Source organism: Salmo salar, chromosome ssa11, assembly GCF_905237065.1.
Source record: "Salmo salar chromosome ssa11, Ssal_v3.1, whole genome shotgun sequence".
NCBI classification, from domain to species: domain Eukaryota; kingdom Metazoa; phylum Chordata; class Actinopteri; order Salmoniformes; family Salmonidae; genus Salmo; species Salmo salar.
In genome coordinates, this window is record NC_059452.1 from 28161983 (window position 1) to 28181776 (window position 19794).

Consider the following 19794-nt stretch of genomic DNA (forward strand, 5'->3'; position numbering starts at 1 on the left):
TGGCGGGAGCTTGTTCCACCATTGAGGTGCCAGAGCAGCGAACAGTTTTGACTGGGCTGAGCGGGAACTGTGCTTCCGCAGAGGTAGGGGGGCCAGCAGGCCAGAGGTGGATGAATGCAGTGCCCTTGTTTGGGTGTAGGGCCTGATCAGAGCCTGAAGGTACGGAGGTGCCGTTCCCCTCACAGCTCCATAGGCAAGCACCATGGTCTTGTAGCAGATGCGAGCTTTATATAGTTCAGTTCTCAGTTTAGACCCAGCGTTCTTTATTGTGGTACATTCTCATCGTTGTCAGACACTAGTCTATAAAAAATAAAAGTGGGAGGATGAACGCTATGATTTGTCAACTCCAACACATACCGCCGTACATGGAGTCCGAAAACAAGAGTTTCCAACCGTGGCGGGACTACATAAAGCTAGTGGACCTAGTGCGGGAGATGCTATTAGGCAAGTTCACCTCAGAACCGACAACCGTTGACGATCATGACTCTGGGATATGCTCGACCATGGTGGAATATGAAGCGTTTCCGCCGTGAGCCTTGCTGTCACAGATAACAGCACCAAATGGAACCACTGGATTCCGAAATCATCCCCTTGCGTAAAGGTGCTCCTTTAGGTCCATGCAGCACCAAGGGTCCCGAGCCCCCTACAGCAGCATTCAGACCCTCTCAGATCACCTGAGCGCAAGTTCTGCAGCTTCTGCAAACAGAATGGTGAGTCTGAGTCTGTGTTTGCATCCCACAGCCTCAAGGACCAGGATGGGGACGTGAAGTGCTCGTACCTGCAGCTGTATGTCTGCCCTCTCTGCGGGGCCAAGCCCACACCAAGTGCCATTGTCCCTGGAAGAATTTCATTGGACTCTATGTAAATTGGAAACCAAATATCCTGAGGCTGCATCTATTGTAGCTGGGGATTTTTACAAGGCTAATCTGAAAACAAGGCTCCCTAAATTTTATCAGCATATCGAATGCGCGACCCGGGCTGGCAAAATTCTGGATCATTGTTACTCTAACTTCCCCGACGCATGCAAAGCCCTCCCTCGCCCTCCTTTCGGCAAATCTGACCATGACTCCTTTTTGTTGCTCCCAACCTATAGACAGAAACTAAAACAGGAAATGCCCGTGCTCAGGTCTGTTCAACGCTGGTCCGGCCAGTCTGATTCCACGCTTCAAGATTGCTTCGATCACGTGGACTGGGACATGTTCTGGATAGTGTCGAACAACAACATTGATGTATACGCTGATTCAGTGAGCGAGTTTATTAGCAAGTGCATCGGTGATGTTGTACCCACGGCGAATATTAAAACCTTCCCCAACCAGAAACCATGGATTGATGGCAGCATTCGCGCAAAACTGAAAGCGTGAACCACTGCTTTTAATTAGGGCAAGGCGACCAGAAACATGACCGAATACAAAACATTGTAGCTATTCCCTCCGCAAAGCAATCAAACAAGCTAAGCGTCAATATAGAGACAAAGTAGAGTCGCAGTTCAACGGCTCAGACACGAGAGGTATGTGGTAGGGTCTACAGTCAATCACGGACCCCGATGTCTTGCTCCCAGACAAACCAAACAACTTCTTTGCTTTCTTTGAGGAAAATACAGTGCCACCGACACGGCCCGCTACCAAAACCTGCGGGCTCTCCTTCACCACAGCCAACGTGAGTAAAACATTTAAATGTGTTAACCCTCGCAAGGCTGTCGGCCCAGACGGCATCCCTAGCAATGTCCTCAGAGCATGCGCAGACCAGCTGGCTGGTGTGTTTACGGACATATTCAATCAATCCCTATCCCAGTCTGCTGTTCCCACATGCTTCAAGAGGGCCACCATTGTTCCTGTTCCCAAGAAAGCTAAGGTAACTGAGCTAAACGACTATCACCCCATAGCACTCACTTCCGTCATCATGAAGTGCTTTGAGAGACTAGTCAAGGATCATATCACCTCCAACCTACCTGACACCCTAGACCCACTCCAATTTGCTTACCGCCCCAATAGGTCCACAGACAACGCAATCGCAATCACACTGCACACTGCCCTAACCCATCTGGACAAGAGGAATACCTATGTAAGAATGCTGTTCATCGACTACAGCTCAGCATTTAACACCATAGTACCCTCCAAACTCATCATTAAGCTCAAGACCCTGGGTCTTGACCCCACCCTGTGCAACTGGGTCCTGGACTTTCTGACGGGACGCCCCCAGGTGGTGAGGGTAGGAAACAACATCTCCACCCGGCTGAACCTCAACACTGGGGCCCCACAAGGGTGCGGTCTCAGCCCTTTCCTGTACTCCCTGTTCACCCATGAATGCGTGGCCATGCACGCCTCCAACTCAAACATCAAGTTTGCAGACGACACTACAGTGCTAGGCTTGTCGACGAGACGGCCTACAGGGAGGAGGTGAGGGCCCTCGGAGTGTGGTGTCAGGAAAATAACTTCCCACTCAACGCCAACAAAACAAAGGAGATGATCGTGAACTTCAGGAAACAGCAGAGGGAGCACCCCCCTATACACATCGACAGGACAGTAGTGGAGAAGGTGGATAGTTTTACGTTCCTCGGCGTACACATCACAGATAAACTGAAATGGTCCACCCACACAGACAGCATGGTGAAGAAGGTGCAACAGTGCCTCTTCAACCTCAGGAGGCTGAAGAAATTCGGCTTGTCACCCAAAACCCTCACAAACTTTCACAGATGCACAATCGAGAGCATCCTGTTGGGCTGTATCACCGCCTGGTACGGCAACTGCTCCGCCCACAACCGTAAGGCTCTCCAGAGGGTGGTGAGGTCTGCACAACGCATCACCGGGGGCAAACTACCTGCCCTCCAGGACACCTACATCACCCGATGTCACAGGAAGGCCAAAAGATCATCAAGGACAACAACCACCTGAGCCACTGCCTGTTCACCCCGCTATCATCCAGAAGGCGAGGTCAGTACAGGTGCATCAAAGCTGGGACCGAGAGACTGAAAAACAGCTTCTATCTCAAGGCCATCAGACTGTTAAACAGCCATCACTAACATTGAGTGGCTGCTGCCAACATACTGACTCAAATCTCTAGCCACTTTAATAATAAAAAATTGGATGTAATAAATGTATCACTAGTCACTTTAAACAATGCCACTTTATATAATGTTTACATTACCTACATTACTCATCTCATATGTATATACTGTACTCTATACCATCTACTTCATCTTGCCTTTGCCGTTCGGTCATCGCTCATCCATATATTCTTCTTCATTCCTTTGTTGTTGTGAAATTGTTAGATAACTTCTTAGATATTACTGCATGGTCAGAACTAGAAGCACAAGCATTTTGCTACACTCGCATTAACATCTGTTAACCATGTGTATGTGACCAACCAAATTTGATTTGATTTGATTTGACCTACAGCTCTGTCTGTGTCACATCCAGTGGTGTAAAGTACTTTAGTAAAATACTGGAAAGTACTACTTAAGTAGTTCTTGGGGGTATCTGTACTTTACTTGGGCTCCCAAGTGGCGCAGCGGTCTAAGGCACTGCATCTCAGTGCTTGTGGCGTCACAACAGACACCTTGGTTTGTATCCAGGCTGTATCACAACTGGCCGTGATTGGGAGTCCCATAGGGCGGCACAGAATTAGCCCAGCGTCGTCCAGGTTTGGCCGGTGTAGGCCGTCTTTGTAAATAAGAATTTGTTCTAACTGACTTGCCTAGTTAAATACAGGTTTTTACTTTTACTTTTTGGCTTTATGTATTCTTAATTCTATTCCTTTACTTAGATTTGTGTGTATTGGGTATATGTTGTGAAATTGTTAGATATTACTTGTTAGATATTACTGCACTATCGGAGCTAGAAACACAAGCATTTCGCTACACCCGGAATAACATCTGACCAATACAATTTGATTTGATTTGTAGAACAATTATGAAAAAACGGTAATACAAGTTAATAATATTTATCATAAAAGTTTCCCTTAGACTTTATTTCTTTTGATAATAGGGTGTTGTTCTGGTTGTGTTCCGACCACCAGGAAGTGGATGATTTATCCTGGTGTGAAGCAGCAGCAGAGCCACCTTTGAGAATAACGCTGGATTGTTTTTAATGGCCTGCAGTAATGTGTGGACACATTTTCTCCAGGTCAGCGAACAACAGCCGTCTAACTAACCTGCTGACGGCCACCAGAACCCACACTCACTTTATGATTCATTTAATCTCCTGTGTGTGTGTGTGTGTGTGTGTGTGTGTGTGTGTGTGTGTGTGTGTGTGTGTGTGTGTGTGTGTGTGTGTGTGTGTGTGTGTGTGTGTTTTCCATGTCAGCCACTGTGTGTGTGTGTTCTTTTTTGTGTGTGTGTGTGTGTGTGTGTGTGTGTGTGTGTGTGTGTGTGTGTGTGTGTGTGTGTGTGTGTGTGTGTGTCCATGTCAGCCACTGTGTGTGTGTGTTCTTGTGTGTGTCTGTGTTTCTGGCCGAGCGACAAATGCAAGTTATTTACAGGTGGCTGCTGCTGTTGTTGTTACTAATCCATTAGAACAACTCACAGGACCAGGTTCACCAGTAGCTGTTACTTAAACAAGCATAAAGACAGAGCACACTACTGTTGCCAAAAGTCTTTGAACAAAATGACTTCCTCTCCTCAAGCACACCACAGGTTTAATTATGTGTTGCAGAACATATAACAGGACAGACAATTTGTAGTGGGAAATCATATTTCCATTGGAAGGGGATTAGGACCTAACCAGTGATTTATAAAGAGGAATGTCATAATTGTATTTTTCACAGAGCTTCAAGGATTGTGTTTCAGCTAATGGTTGTCGGGCTGAAAGCACTAATTAGTTTTTGTAGTCGACTGTCACCGGCAGAGAAAGAAAAGGTGCCACAATAAACATGTTCCCACCGTGGGCTCTAAAGCCTGTAATTTGAATCAATGCTTCTGTATTAGGTTGTGGGAATTCTAAACGTCTCAACAACATGCAGAGATGTAATTGTGTGGTTGTCTCACCCACACCTTGGCTTGAGTAGAGGGACTCTGACAACAATGATTACTAGGATACCCCCCTATTTTACAAATCACATTGCAGGCTTTATGAAATTATAAACATCCACGACCTGAGTATTCTATTGTTATTGTTGCAAAAAATTGCCACGAGGCAGGGGCAAAAGCAACTAAACCAACATCATAATTTTTAAATCTGTATTTGTTTTGTGACAGAAGCCATATTATATCTGAAGAGGGAACTACATATAATATGCTAAAGCAGCACATTAAATCTTTGGTTTAGGCACATGCTCCCCACAGAGCAATAATACTGATATTTTCAAAGAGATTAAAAACGCTCGAGAAGCAAGATCTTACATACTTGTCCAAACACAAAATAAATCACTGACACACACACACACACACACACACACACACACACACACACACACACACACACACACACACACACACACACACACACACACACACACACACACACACACACACACTTTTTTACTACCTTGTGGGGACCAAACAATTGATTCCCGTTCAAAATCCTATTTTCCTTAACCCCTTCACCATAAGCTTTACCCTAACCTTAACACCAACCTTAACCCCAAACCCTTAAACAAAATCCTAACCCTAAACCTAACCCCAAAGCCTAAAATTGCATTTTTCCTTGTGAGGATAGTAAAACCAAACACACACACACAACCAAGTGTTGTTTTTCTTTTTTGCTCTTGCCCTACATAAAAAAGGAGAAAAAATATGTTGTATTTGTTTACATAAAATTATGTAAACATATGCTGTTACCTTTTTTCAGTTTTGCCATGAGCAGACAAAGGGGTCTGGTGGCCTGAGCTGAAAGACCTTCCAGGTCTGGAATTTTCCATCTCCCACTTGGGGCTTAAACATGACAATTAGGGAGGGTCACATGGTCCCTTTATTCATGGCTTATTCAGCAGTGGGTGAAAACATAAGGATACAGAGGCTCGACCGTCTCTGAGAGAGGTGAGGTAGCTAGGCTGGCGGAGTGGGGCAGCGCCAGGTGCTCTTCTCTTCTAGTCTACACCCCGCTCTTCTAGTCTACACCAAACTCACATGTCATCATGTGAGTCACACTCCATAGTCATTAGGAATGAAGGAGGCCATCCTGGCCCCCGGCCCTTAGCAACAGCCAAATGACACCTTCCTGTCAACAAACAACAGACAGCAGCAGAAGCCTCTCCCCTCCTTGACACTGATACCTCCTCCTCCTCTACTCTCCCTGTCTCTGACACAACTGGACCACAATGACTCCTGCTGCCTGGATCACCCCCACTAACCCCCCAACTGGACCACACTGACTCCTGCTGCCTGGATCACCCCCACTAACCCCCCAACTGGACCACACTGACTCCTGCTGCCTGGATCACCCCCACTAATCTCCCAACTCCAATCAGAGCCTGAAGGTATGGAGGTGCCGTTCCCTTCACAGCTCCGTAGGCAATCACCATGGTCTTGTAGCGGATGCGAGCTTCAACTGGAAGCCAGTCGAGAGAGCGGAGGAGCGGGGTGACGTGAGAGAACTTGGGAAGGTTGAACACCAGACGGGCTGCGGCGTTCTGGATGAGTTGTAGGGGTTTAATGGCACAGGCAGGGAGCCCAGCCAACAGCGAGTTGCAGTAATCCAGACGGGAGATGACAAGTGCCTGGATTAGGACCTGCGCCGCTTCCTGTGTGAGGCAGGGTCGTACTCTGCGAATGTTGTAGAGCATGAACCTACAGGATCGGGTCACCGCCTTGATGTTAGTGGAGAACGACAGGGTGTTGTCCAGGATCACGCCAAGGTACTTAGCACTCTGGGAGGAGGACACAAGGGAGTTGTCAACCGTGATGGCGAGATCATGGAACGGGCAGTCCTTCCCCGGGAGGAAGAGCAGCTCCGTCTTGCCGAGGTTCAGCTTGAGCTGGTGATCCGTCATCCACACTGATATGTCTGACAGACATGCAGAGATGCGATTCGCCGCCTGGTTATCAGAAGGGGGAAAGGAGAAGATTAATTGTGTGTCGTCTGCATAGCAATGATAGGAGAGACCATGTGAGGATATGACAGAGCCAAGTGACTTGGTGTATAGCGAGAATAGGAGAGGGCCTAGAACAGAGCCCTGGGGGACACCAGTGGTGAGAGCGCATGGTGCGGAGACAGATTCTCGCCACGCCACCTGGTAGGAGCGACCTGTCAGGTAGGACGCAATCCAAGCGTGGGCCGCGCCGGAGATGCCCAACTCGGAGAGGGTGGAGAGGAGGATCTGATGGTTCACAGTATCAAAGGCAGCAGATAGGTCTAGAAGTATGAGAGCAGAGGAGAGAGAGTTAGCTTTAGCAGTGCGGAGAGCCTCCGTGACACAGACAAGAGCAGTCTCAGTTGAATGCCCAGTCTTGAAACCTGACTGATTAGGATCAAGAAGGTCATTCTGAGAGAGATAGCAGGAGAGCTGGCCAAGGACGGCACGTTCAAGAGTTTTGGAGAGAAAAGAAAGAAGGGATACTGGTCTGTAGTTGTTGACATCGGAGGGATCGAGTGTAGGTTTTTTTCAGAAGGGGTGCAACTCTCGCTCTCTTGAAGACGGAAGGGACGTAGCCAGCGGTCAAGGATGAGTTGATGAGCGAGGTGAGGAAGGGGAGAAGGTCTCCGGAAATGGTCTGGAGAAGAGAGGAGGGGATAGGGTCAAGTGGGCAGGTTGTTGGGCGGCCGGCCGTCACAAGACGCGAGATTTCATCTGGAGAGAGAGGGGAGAAAGAGGTCAAAGCACAGGGTAGGGCAGTGTGAGCAGGACCAGCGGTGTCGTTTGACTTAGCAAACGAGGATCGGATATCGTCAACCTTCTTTTCAAAATGGTTGACGAAGTCATCCGCAGAGAGGGAGGAGGGGGGGGGGGGAGGAGGATTCAGGAGGGAGGAGAAGGTAGCAAAGAGCTTCCTAGGGTTAGAGGCAGATGCTTGGAATTTAGAGTGGTAGAAAGTGGCTTTAGCAGCAGAGACAGAAGAGGAGAATGTAGAGAGGAGTGAGTGAAAGGATGCCAGGTCCGCAGGGGAGGCAAGTTTTCCTCCATTTCCGCTCGGCTGCCCGGAGCCCTGTTCTGTGAGCTCGTAGTGAGTCGTCGAGCCACGGAGCAGGAGGGGAGGACCGAGCCGGCCTGGAGGATAGGGGACAGAGAAAATCAAAGGATGCAGAAAGGGAGGAGAGGAGGGTTGAGGAGGCAGAATCAGGAGATAGGTTGGAGAAGGTTTGAGCAGAGGGAAGAGATGATAGGATGGAAGAGGAGAGAGTAGCGGGAGAGAGAGAGCGAAGGTTGGGACGGCGCAATACCATCCGAGTAGGGGCAGAGTGAGAAGTGTTGGATGAGAGCAAGAGGGAAAAGGATACAAGGTAGTGGTCGGAGATTTGGAGGGGAGTTGCAATGAGATTAGTGGAAGAACAGCATCTAGTAAAGATGAGGTCAAGCGTATTGCCTGCCTTGTGAGTAGGGGGGGAAGGTGAGAGGGTGAGGTCAAAAGAGGAGAGGAGTGGAAAGAAGGAGGCAGAGAGGAATGAGTCAAAGGTAGACGTGGGGAGGTTAAAGTCACCCAGAACTGTGAGAGGTGAGCCATCCTCAGGAAAGGAACTTATCAAGGCGTCAAGCTCATTGATGAACTCTCCAAGGGAACCTGGAGGGCGATAAATGATAAGGATGTTAACCTGTTAGGGCTAGGGGGCAGCATTGACACGGCTGGATAAAAAACATACCCGATTTAATCTGGTTACCACTCCTACTCAGTAACTAGAATATGCATATACTTATTACATATGGATAGAAAACACCCTAAATTTTCTAAAACTGTTTGAATGGTGTCTGTGAGTATAACAGAACTCAAATGGCAGGTCAAAACCTGAGAGATTCCTTTACAGGAAGTGGCCTGTCTGACCATTTCTGGAACTTCTTTGCCATCTCTATCATTTACTAAGGACCTCTGCTCTAACGTGACACTTCCCACGTCTTCCATAGGCTCTCATAGCCCGGGAAAAAACAGAATGTCGTCATTCCAGCCCCAGGCTGAAACACATTATCGCCTTTCTCAAGTGGCCCATCAAGAGACACTAGCTTATGCGCGTGACCCCGACCGCCCCCGCCTTTGGGATTTTTTCCTCTGTTTGCCGAAAAGGAGATTCCCTGTCGGAATATTATCGCTTTTCTACGAGAAAAATGACGTAAAAATTGATTTTAAACAGCGGTTGACATGCTTCGACGTACGGCAATGGAATACTTTGAATTTTATTGTCGGGAATTGCGCCAAGCGCGACACTTCTTTACTATTTCGGATAGTGTCTGGAACGCATACGAACAAAACGCCGCTATTCGGATATAACGATGGATTATTTTGGACCAAACCAACATTTGTTATTGAAGTAGACGTCCTGGGTGTGCATTCTGACGAAGACAACAAAAGGTAATGACATTTTTATAATAGTAAATATGATTATGGTGAGTGCTAAACTTGCCGGGTGTCTAAATAAGCGAGCCCGTGATGCCTGGGCTATGTACTTAGAATATTGCAAAATGTGCTTTCACCAAAAAGCTATTTTAAAATCGGACATATCGAGTGCATAGAGGAGGTCTGTATCTATAATTCTTAAAATAATTGTTATGCTTTTTGTGAACGTTTATCGTGAGTAATTTAGTAAAATGTTAGCGAATTCCCCGTAAGTTTGCGGGGGTATGCTAGTTCTGAACGTCACATGCTAATGTAAAAAGCTGGTTTTTGATATAAATATGAACTTGATTGAACAAAACATGCATGTATTGTATAACATAATGTCCTAGGGTTGTCATCTGATGAAGATCATCAAAGGTGAGTGCTGCATTTAGCTGTCTTCTGGGTTTTGGTGACATTATATGCTGGCTTGAAAAATGGGTGTCTGATTATTTCTGGCTTGGTACTCTGCTGACATAATCTAATGTTTTGCTTTCGTTGTAAAGCCTTTTTGAAATCGGACAGTGTGGTTAGATTAACGAGAGTCTTATCTTTAAATGGCTGTAAAATAGTCATATGTTTGAGAAATTGAAGTAATAGGATTTTGAAGATTTTGAAAATCGCGCCACAGGCTGGCAGTGGCTGTTACGTAGGTGGGACGAATTCGTCCCGCCGGTCCCATAGAGGTTAAGCTTGAAAGGGCTGGTAACTGTGACAGCATGGAATTCAAATGAGGAGATAGACAGATGGGTCAGGGGAGAAAGAGAGAATGTCCACTTGGGAGAGATGAGGATTCCAGTGCCACCACCCCGCTGGCTCGATGCTCTAGGGGTATGCGAGAACACGTGGGCAGACGAAGAGAGAGCAGTAGGAGTAGCAGTGTTATCTGTGGTAATCCATGTTTCCGTCAGCGCCAGGAAGTCTAGGGACTGGAGGGTAGCATAGGCTGAGATGAACTCAGCCTTGTTGGCTGCAGACCGGCAGTTCCAGAGGCTGCCGGAGACCTGGAACTCCACGTGGGTCGTGCGCGCTGGGACCACCAGGTTGGAGTGGCAGCGGCCACGCGGTGTGAAGCGTTTGTATGGCCTGTGCAGAGAGGAGAGAACAGGGATAGACAGACACATAGTTGACAAGCTACAGAAGTGTTGTTTCTTGTATTATTGTCTCCTGTGTCTTTAGAGAACTGTTTCACTTTGATATCCTTTTTCTTCTGTCCTGATTTTCTCTTTCTTTTCTTCTGTTAACTAGATATTCTTTGTTGTTCTTCGTTAGCTAGCTAGCTTCTTCCAAAAGAGTCCCTAGCAACTGCTTAGCAACTGGTAAACAATTCAGCTAGCTAAGATAACTACAATTTTATGAAAAATAGTTATTTTTCAAAAGCCTATCTTCTTTGTTTGTTGCTTGTTTTTTCTCCTATTCAGTCTTGCAGTTTTCTTTTGCTTTTTTCCGATGTACTTCACTCTAAAAACCATGTAAATTTCAATATTTGTAGGAGCTCATTTTTCAGCTGCTGCTGCTCGAATTGGAGTTCCGGAACACTCATGCTGCCTGGACCACCCCCACTGGACCACACTGACTCATGCTGCCTGGACCACCCCCACTAACCCCCCAACTGGACCACACTGACTCATGCTGCCTGGACCACCCCCACTGGACCACACTGACTCATGCTGCCTGAGCCACCCTCACTGGACCACAGTGACTCCTGCTGCCTGGACCACCCCCACTGGACCACACTGACTCATGCTGCCTGGACCACCCCCACTGGACCACACTGACTCATGCTGCCTGGACCACCCCCACTGGACCACACTGACTCATGCTGCCTGGACCACCCCCACTAACCCCCCAACTGGACCACACTGACTCATGCTGCCTGGACCACCCCCACTGGACCATACTGACTCATGCTGCCTGGACCACCCCCACTGGACCACTGATACCTCCTCCTCCTCTACTCTCCCTGTCTCTGACCCAACTGGACCACACTGACTCCTGCTGCCTGGATCACCCCCACTAACCCCCCAACTGGACCACACTGACTCCTGCTGCCTGGATCACCCCCACTAACCCCCCAACTGGACCACACTGACTCCTGCTGCCTGGATCACCCCCACTAACCTCCCAACTGGACCACACTGACTCTGCTGCCTGGATCACCCCCACTAACCCCCCAACTGGACCACACTGACTCTGCTGCCTGGGCCCCCCTCACTGGACCACACTGACTCCTGCTGCCTGGGCCCCCCTCACTGGACCACACTGACTCCTGATACCTGGACCACCCCCACTGGACCACACTGACTACTGCTGACTGGATCACCCCCACTAACCCCCCAACTGGACCACACTGACTCATGCTGGCTGGACCACCCCCACTAACCCCCCAACTGGACCACACTGACTCCTGCTGCCTGGACCACCCCCACTAACCCCCCAACTGGACCACACAGACTCTGCTGCCTGGGCCACCCTCACTGGACCACACTGACTCCTGCTGCCTGGACCACCCCCACTGGACCACACTGACTCATGCTGCCTGGACCACCCCTACTAACCCCCCAAATGGACCACACTGACTCATGCTGCCTGGACCACCCCCACTGGACCACACTGACTCATGCTGCCTGGGCCACCCCCACTGGACCACACTGACTCATGCTGCCTGGACCACCCCCACTGGACCACACTGACTCATGCTGCCTGGACCACCCCCACTAACCCCCCAACTGGACCACACTGACTCATGCTGCCTGGACCACCCCCACTGGACCACACTGACTCATGCTGCCTGGACCACCCCCACTGGACCACACTGACTCCTGCTGCCTGGACCACCCCCACTGGACCACACTGACTCATGCTGCCTGGACCACCCCCACTAACCCCCCAACTGGACCACACTGACTCATGCTGCCTGGACCACCCCCACTGGACCACACTGACTCATGCTGCCTGGACCACCCCCACTGGACCACACTGACTCCTGGTACTCTAACTTCCGCGATGCATACAAATCTCTTCCCCGCCTTCCCTCCCTTCGGCAAATCTGACCACGACGCCATCTTGCTCATCCCGGCTTATAGGCAGAATCTCAAACAGGTGGTACCAGTGACGAGAACCATTCAACGCTGGTCTGACCAATCGGAAGCCACGCTCCAAGATTGTTTTGATGACACGGACTGGAATATGTTCCGGTCAGCCTCAGAGAACAACATTGATCTATACGCTGACTCGGTGAGTGTGTTTATAAATAAGTGCATTGGAGATGTCGTACCCACTGTGACTATTAAAACCTACCCTAACCAGAAACCATGGATGGATGGCGGCATTTGCAAAAAACTGAAAGCACGATCCACCGCATTTAACCATGGAAAGAGGTCTGGTGATATGGCTGAATATAAACATTGTAGTTATTCCCTCCACAAGGCAATCAAACAAGCGAAATGCCGGTACAGGGACAAGGTGGAGGTGCAATTCAATGGCTCAGACACCTGACGTATGTAGCAGGGTCTACAGGAAATCACAGACTACAAAAACAAAATCAGCCACGTCACGGATACCGACGTCACGCTTCCAGACAAACTAAACACCTTCTTTGCCCTCTTTGTGGACAATACAGTGCCACCGTTGCGGCTCCCTATCAAAGACTGCACCCCCCTCCTCTCCTTCTCAGTGGCTGACGTGAGTAAAACATTTAAACATGTTAACCTGTTGGGGCTAGGGGGCAGTATTTTCACGGCTGGATAAAAAAATGTACCCGATTTAATCTGGTTACTAATCCTACCCAGTAACTAGAATATGCATATACTTATTATATATGGATAGAAAACACCCTAAAGTTTCTAAAACTGTTTGAATGGTGTCTGTGAGTATAACAGAACTAATTTGGCAGGCAAAACCCTGAGACATTTTCTGACAGGAAGTGGATACCTGATGTGTTGAATTACCTTTAAGCCTATGCCATTGAAACACACAGGGGTTGATTAATGTTTTTGCACTTCCTATTGCTTCCACTAGATGTCACCAGCCTTTACAAAGTGTTTTGAGTATTTTACTGTGAGATCTGACTGAACAAGAGCCATGGAACGGTGATGGCCGATTAGACTCTGGCGCGCGAGTTCATGTTGGGTACCCTCGTTCCAATACGTTATAAAAGAGAATGCATTCGTCCACCTTGAATATTATTCATGTTCTGGTTAAAAAAGGCACTAATGATTTATGCTATACAACGTTTGACATGTTTGAACGAACGTAAATATATTTTTTCCCCTCGTTCATGACGAGAAGTCCGGCTGGCTTAGATCATGTGCTAACAACACGGATCTTTTTGGATATAAATGATGAGCTTTTTTGAACAAAACTACATTCGTTATGGACCTGGGATTTCGGGAAGTGACATCTGATGAAGAGAATCAAAGGTAATGGATTATTTACATAGTATTTTCGATTTTAGATCTCTCCAACATGGCCGTTTGTCTGTATAGCAAAGCATATTTTTCTGGGCGCAGTGCTCAGATTATTGCAAAGTGTGATTTCCCAGTAAGGTTATTTTTAAATCTGGCAAGTTGATTGCGTTCAAGAGATGTAAATCTATAATTCTTTAAATGACAATATAATATTTTACCAATGTTTTCTAATTTTAATTATTTAATTTGTGGTGCTGACTTGACTGCCGGTTATTGGAGGGAAACGATTTCCTCAACATCAATGCCATAGTAAAACGCTGTTTTTGGATATAAATATGAACTTGATAGAGCTAAAAATGCATGCATTGTCTAACATAATGTCCTAGGAGTGTCATCTGATGGAGATTGTAAAAGGTTAGTGCATCATTTTAGCTGGTTTTATGGTTTTGGTGACCCTGTCTTTGAATTGACAAAACATTACACACAGCTATTGTCAATGTACTCTCCTAACTTTATGCTTTCGCCGTAAAACCTTTTTGAAATCGGACAACGTGGTTAGATTAAGGAGATGTTTATCTTTCAAAGGGTGTAAGATAGTTGTATGTTTGAAAAATTTGAATTTTGACATTTATTTGGTTTCAAATTTGCCGCTCTTGAAATGCACCTGCTGTTGATAGGGTGCACCACGGGTGGCACGCTAGCGTCCCACATAGCCCCAAGAAGTTAACCCTCGCAAGGCTGCTGGCCCAGATGGCATCCCTAGCCGCATCCTCGGAGCATGTGCAGACCAGCTGTCTGGTGTGTTTACGGACATATTTAATAGCTCCCTATCCCAGTCTGTTGTCCTCACATGCTTCAAGATGGCTACATTTACATTTACATTTAAGTCATTTAGCAGACGCTCTTTTCCAGAGCGACTTACAAATTGGTGCATTCACCTTATGATATCCAGTGGAACAACCACTTTACAATAGTGCATCTAAATCTTTTAGGGGGGGGGGGGTTAGAAGGATTACTTTAACCTATCCTAGGTATTCCTTAAAGAGGTGGGGTTTCAGGTGTCTCCGGAAGGTGGTGATTGACTCCGCTGTCCTGGCGTCGTGAGGGAGCTTGTTCCACCATTGGGGTGCCAGAGCAGCGAACAGTTTTGACTGGGCTGAGCGGGAACTGTGCTTCCTCAGAGGTAGGGGGGCCAGCAGGCCAGAGGTGGATGAACGCAGTGCCCTTGTTTGGGTGTAGGGCCTGATCAGAGCCTGAAGGTATGGAGGTGCCGTTCCCTTCACAGCTCCGTAGGCAATCACCATGGTCTTGTAGCGGCTACCATTGTTCCTGTACCCAAGAAGGCAAAGATAACTAAACTAAATGACTACCACCCCGTAGCACTCACTTCTGTCATCATGAAGTGCTTTGAGAGGCTAGTCAAGGATCATATCACCGCCACCTTACCGGTCACCCTAGACCCACTTCAGTTTGCATACCGCCCCAATAGGTCCACAGATGACGCAATCGCCATCACACTGCAGACTGCCCTAACCCACTCGGAGTGTGGTGTCAGGAAAACAACCTCTCACTCAACGTCAAAAAAACTAAGGAGATGATCGTGGACTTCAGGAAAGAGCAGAGGGAGCACCCCCCTATCCACATCGAAGGGAGAAGGTGTAAAGTTTTAATTTCCTGGGCGTACACATCACGGACAAACTGAAATGGTCCATCCACACAGACAGTGTGGTGAAGAAGGCGCAACAGCGCTTGTCACCCAAAACCCTGACAAACTTTTACAGATGTACAATCGAGAGCATCCTGTCGGATTGTATCACAGCCTGGTATGGCAACTGCTCCGCCCTCAACTGCAAGGCTCTCCAATGGGTGGTGCGGTCTGAACAACGCATTACCGGGGGCAAACTACCTGCCCTCCAGGACACCTACAGCATCCGATGTCACAGGAAGGCCAAAAAGATCAAGGACAACAACCACCCGAGCCACTGCCTGTTCCCACCACTATCATCCAGAAGGCGAGGTCAATACAGGTGCATCAAAGCTGGGACCGAGAGATTGAGAAACAGCTTCTATCTCAAGGCCATCAGACTGCTAAACAGCAGTCACTAACTCAGAGAGGCTGCTGCCTACAGTGAGACCCAATCGCTGGACACTTTAATAAATGGATCACTAGTCACTTTAAACAATGCCACTTTAAATAATGCCACTTTATATCTTACATTACTCATATCACATGTATATACTGTATTTTATACCATCTACTGCACCTTGCCTATGCCGCTCAACCATCGCTCATCCATATACTTATATCTACATTCTCATTCACCCCTTCATATTTGTGTGTATTTGGTGGTTGTTAGGTAATTGTTAGATTACTTGTTAGACTTGTGTGTATTAGGTAGTTGTTGGGAATTGTTAGAGTACTTGTTAGATATTACTGCACTGTTGGAACTAGAAGCACAAGCATTTCGCTACACTCGCATTAACATCTGCATGTGACCGTGTTCCACTAATACTCCCACTAACCCCCCACTGGACCACACTGACTCCTGCTGTCCGGAACACCCTCAATAACCCCCCACTGGACCACACTGACTCCTGCTGCCTGGAACACCCCCACTGGACCACCCCCACTGGACCACACTGACTCCTGCTGCCTTGAACACCCCCACTAACACCCCACTGGACCACACTGACTCCTGCTGCCTGGAACACCCCCACTGGACCACCCCCACGGGACCACACTGACTCCTGCTGCCTGGAACACCCCCACTAACTCCCCACTGGACCACACTGACTCCTGCTGCCTGGAACACCCCCACTAACTCCCCACTGGACCACACTGACTCCTGCTGCCTGGAACACCCCCACTAAATCCCCACTGGACCACTCTCTGACCACTGAGACCACCGTAGATCATCTCTGTGATAGACAAAAAAACTGTGTTTGAGGGCCGACTTGTGATTACTAATATGAATAAACACGTTTTGGAGGAGCTACTGTGAATACAGAAATTACAATAAAAAATAGGAAATTAATTAATTATGAAGAAAAGAAAGAAACATTATTTACCTGCCTCGCCATCTAAATCATTGGAATTTCATTACCAGTGTGTAAACAGGTTTTGATATTTACAAAAATGTTACTTAACAAGCAATTGAATGTTCTGAATGAAAACACAGCATTATGTATAAATAAATACAACTCACAGACAACGACGCATATCATAATAAAACTGACTAGAGGATGACCAATTATACAGTCACCATATTACCCTGCAAGGCATTACCACACTCTACTCTCCATTCAGTTATACATACACACTCCCACACTGTCAGTAAAACACACACACGGATGCACACACACGGATGCACACACACACACACACACACACACACACACACACACACACACACACACACACACACACACACACACACACACACACACACACACACACACACACACACACACACACACACACACACACACACACGCACACGCATGCACGCGCACACACACACGCACGCACACAGTCAGTCAGTCACACATACAGACACAGGCACACACACAGTGACCTGCCTCTGTCTGGTCAGATAGCAGCGGAGGCCCTGGCCCCTATCACTCATTAGTTTACAAAAGCCGTCTGTGGCAGACATGAGGTCACTGCGGCTGTGCAGTGTGGCTTTGAAGGCAGGAAACACAGACAGCGTATTAGAAGGTAAAGTGCATCTGACTGGGACCAAGACAGAATACTTATTAACCCAGTGGGAGAGTGCTGCTACAGTGTCTGTCTCCACACCCCTCTGGTTAGGAGTTAGGACTAGATACAGATCAACACCCTGGGTGTGTGTAGCTAATGTTCAGGTCAGTCTCCCACATACTGTTCCACTATGCCATCTCATCTCTCATCTGATTCTAGGGTCAGGGCAGATTATTTATTCATTCATTCTGGTATTGGGCTAATATGACCAGTGTTCTCAACCATTCTAGGAAACCATTTCAGCAATAACTAGAACGAACATTACATGTATTACATAATGTTCAAGCATGCACTGTTGGAGCTAGAAAACACAAGCATTTCGCTACACCCGTAATACACCAATAAAATTGCATTCAATTTGATTTGACACACTTTTGTGCTGAGTTAGTGTGTGAGGTTGTTGGTGTATGAAACGAAGGGAGATGTTTTCATTTCCTCCTCTCCCCTGGCTGGCCGGGTCGGGGGGGGTCGGGGGACGGGGGTTGGGGGGCTGCCCACCAAAATGTACCTCCCCTGGCCCTCTGGCCTCGTTCAGAGTGTCACAGGCAGTGACTCACAGCCAAGAGAGCAAACAGGAAGGATGTTAACCACTACCACCACCAGCACAGCATTTCACCACCCTCTCCTCCGACCCCCACCTCCACTCCACAACTTAATGAAGCCTGGATGAGTGCACGGCACGGCGATGACATCAGAGTTAGAGGGAAAACACACACACAGCAGGAACAATGAGCAGCTCCAGAGGAGAGGATCAAAGTGGGCTGTTGAGGACTCTGAGCTCCTGTAGTGTCCAGACAGGAACACAGGACTAGCCTGGACAAAGATATGTTAGTGCCAACCAGGGTACACAGCACAAACAGATCTGGGTCCAGGCTACACAGAATGCATACCTTCTGTCAAAGTCTGGGAAAAAAGAGGAAAAGATGGCGGGGGTTGTGGTTAAAGAGGGTGAGTGAGAGGGAGACAGAGAGAATGAGATAAAGAGAGAATGACAGAAAAAGAGACAGAGATAAAGAGAGAAGGTGAGAATTGGGTGTGTTGGTCAGTTGCCATCACTCACCTATGTCCTCACCAGAGAGTTTCTCTGTCACCCCGTGCCAGCACCTTGTCACCCTGCATCCCCACCACCCTGTCACTCTGTCCCCCTAGCTTGTGTCTCTGTCACCCCGTTGTCATGTTATCAGGCTCACCCCTGACCGTGTGTGTCCCAGGTTTAGAAAAATAAAGAAGGTAGAGAAAGAGAGAGAGGGAGGGGGTTGTGCCTGGACATGTCTGTCTCCTTAGATCACAGGCCCCGGACATGAAGTGCTAATGCTATGTGTCCATAGATTTATGAGGGTGTGTTAGGGGTTAGGGTGTGTGTGCCGGTGTGTTTGTATGTGTGTGTGAGGTTGTGTGTGCATGTGTGTGTTGGGGGGGTATGGGCAGAGGAGCACACACTGGGGCTACCACTGAGTCACACACACACTACCCTGGGGGTAGCGCCTCTGTTCTGGTCACACACGATCTCACTGTCGTAGACTTTATGGATGACGGACACTACAATTATGACTACATACATTTAACCTAATTTATCCTGGCTACAGTTATCCTCAACCTGGGTGTCCGTCAACATCTGTATCTGTATGTTCATCACAAAAACAAAGAGAGTCAAACTCATTCTGAGAAGATCCTATTCTTCCTAATTCCAGGAAGTGCTGTTGAGCCTCGGAAACAGGCTTCAAGACATTTAACACCCTCTGGGAGTGAATCATAAAAGATGTGCTTCTAAAGTTCAGCTTTTTGAGAAAGGAGCCGGGCTGGTGGCGTCACATAGCACATTATTATGCCGTGAGCCAAGGAATACGTCCCGAAAAGCACACATCGACCAATCAGACGCCTGGGATTCCATGGAACACTACCCATAATCCACTGAACAAATACATGTATCTAATACCATAACAACCCTCCACCGACACGCCAGAGACGCCAGAGTCAGGCCAAGAGGAGTGTGACGCATCCGTAGCGACACACCATAATTAACAGTGCCAGGATAGACTCTAAGTTTAGAAGACCCAGCAAGCTACCCCCCATCCTCCCCTCCCCTTCAACCCTCCTCCTCTCCTTCTTCACATGCCCCCACACTGATATTTAACAAAACATTCATCTTCTTGCCAGCTCTTCTAAGAATC

The 19794-nt window shown here is 47.9% G+C and overlaps 1 pseudogene; it reads left to right on the top strand.

The window, feature by feature from the left end:
• The first annotated feature begins 323 nt into the window (after positions 1-323).
• Positions 324-865, top strand: LOC123725251 (nanos homolog 1-like; annotated as a pseudogene).
• Positions 866-19794: the final 18929 nt, after the last annotated feature.